This window comes from Penaeus japonicus, unplaced genomic scaffold (assembly GCF_977035675.1).
Source record: "Penaeus japonicus unplaced genomic scaffold, GWHDUDI00000001_assembly GWHDUDI00000036, whole genome shotgun sequence".
In the NCBI taxonomy this organism is placed as follows: domain Eukaryota; kingdom Metazoa; phylum Arthropoda; class Malacostraca; order Decapoda; family Penaeidae; genus Penaeus; species Penaeus japonicus.
The window spans coordinates 5,329,501-5,332,000 of NW_028234438.1; the positions used below are offsets into that span (position 1 = coordinate 5,329,501).

The 2,500-nt window shown below is 32.8% G+C and overlaps 1 pseudogene; it reads left to right on the forward strand.

The window, feature by feature from the left end:
* Nucleotides 1–278: 278 nt before the first annotated feature.
* Nucleotides 279–1,410, forward strand: LOC147467381 (uncharacterized; annotated as a pseudogene).
* The last annotated feature ends 1,090 nt before the right edge of the window (nt 1,411–2,500 follow it).

Consider the following 2,500-nt stretch of genomic DNA (forward strand, 5'->3'; position numbering starts at 1 on the left):
GACTCTTGCGCTCGATAAGAGCATCTATCGGTGAAACCACTTACAACCTCCTAACTACATGTGGATCCAAACCTGGTTTCCTATATGGCCTTCCCAAAATTCATAAAATCGGTCAACCACTACGCCCCATCATTTCTGCTATTGGAACCTTCAATTATAATGTTGCTAAATTCTTAGTTAAGATCATCACCCTATTAACTACAAATGAATACACCATAGAAAACTCCTTATCATCTATTAAAGAAATAAGTGACCTTAAACCACTACGACCTGTCACAATGGCCAGCTTTGACATAGGGTCGTTATTTACTAATGTTCCTCTCAATGAAACCACTGATATAATCATAAACAAAACTACCTCATCACTCTTAAACTCGTATGGTCTAAACAAGCCAACTTATAAGAAACTATATAGCTGCTCACAATTCAGTGTTTACTTTTAATGACTACTATCTACACACAGATAGACGGTGTAGCAATGGGATCGCCACTTGGCCCTTGTTATGCAAACACTTTCCTTTACCATCATGAACAAGCTTGGTTGAATAATTGTCCTGAGAATTTCAAACCTATTTTATATCGTCATTACATGGATGATACTTTCTTACTCTTTAATGACCCCTCTCACATTAACCCTTTCCTTACATACTTGAATTCACAACATCCCAATATTAAATTCACTTGTGAAATTGAACAAAATAAGGAACTATCATTCCTTGATACCTGCATAAATTTTCGTAATAACTGCTTCTTCACCAGTGCTTACAGGAAACCCACATTCACTGGCCTTGGACTTCACTATCTAAGCTATATTCCCCATATTTACAAGCTAAACAACCTTACAACACTTATCAACCGAGCATATAACATCTGTTCTACTTGGAATAGTTTTCACAAAGAAGTTTCATTCTTAAAGGATTATTTCACTACAAATGGGTACCCATCTTACCTATTTTATAAAGCACTACGTAATTTCCTGTGTCAGAAATTCCACCCGAAACCTGTACCAACCACAGTCAACAAAGACATTAAATATATAAAACTTCCATATATGGGCAGTCTTACTTTTGATCTTAGAAAATCATTTAATAAAATTCTCAGACAATGCTATCCTCAGATCTGTTTTCGGTTTGTTTTTTACAATTCTAATACTATCGGAAATTTCATTAAGAAAAGAGAAAAGTGCGACTCTGAATTAAGTTCGAATGTGGTTTACCTTTTTACTTGTCCTAGCTGTCAGGCTAGGTACGTGGGTTCAACCTCACGATGGCTCCGTCACCGCATTCTCGAACAAGTCAATCAGGACAGACCTACAGCTTTGATCTGATCATAGCAGAGTCACTTCACATCCTAACTATGAAACCAGAACTAAACAATAGTTCCACTGCAACCGCCCTGTTTACCAATTAAAACTACCAACTGCCCATTCCCTTGGTTAGTATCTTTAACTTGCTTTTTTATCTGTGGTCATTTGATGATTTTTTGTACTTTTTGTGTTTTTAATTCTGTATTTTTATGTATTTTATAAGTTTGAATGTATTAGAATTAACTTTTCTCTGTTTTCTTTTTGTTATAGCACTGATGATGGAGATTGCATCTCCGAAACGTTTGTATTTTTCAAAATGAAGTTCTTCTCAGCCGTGTTGGTTTACCTCTTCCTTCTATATATATTTATATAAACATATGTACATATAACTACATAGACACTTCGCAAAATAATGGAAACAATTTTCCCAGTCTTTCTTCAAAATACCCCCCCCCCAAAAAAAAAAAAAAAAAAAAAAAAAAAACATCCAAACAAAAGGAAGCTTCTCCCTACACTGGAACCATCCTGAAAAGTGAAGGAAGTTCTAGTCCTTTCCCAGTACTCTGTCTCGACCGGCGTTCATCCTCATAAGCTAGGATTGTTTTCTCTCTCCTTTTCTGCTTCTTCCCTTTCTTTCCTCCTTCCTTTCTTTTATTTTACTTTTTTATTTTTTATTTATTATTATACTTTTTTTCTATCGTTTTTTTTTCTTCCTCTTCTTCTTATTATTTTAATTATAATCATTATCATTATCATTATTAAGACGATGCCATTTTATTCTTAAATCATCTTATTTCATTGGTCTTATGTCACCAAAATTTTCTTTTGTGATGCAAGAAATTCTTCAAGCATAAATAAGAGAGGATCGTATCAAATTATATCAAATGCAGTTTTATTTGCAAAGTGGATATCAAAAACAACGCCATTTTGTATATGTCTGTAACTTGCTTGGCTATTTATTTATCTTTATTCTAATTTATTCATTTTCATGATAATTATGGTAATGAAAAAATATAATGTTGATATTGACAGCATTGATAATAGTCATAGTGGTAATAACATTGATGATAAATATATTGATAATGATAGTTATGATAGCGATGATAATAAGGATATTAACAAAAATGATAATGATAATAATATCAATAATGATAATGATGATATAGATAATAATAATAGTGATAATGAAGATAA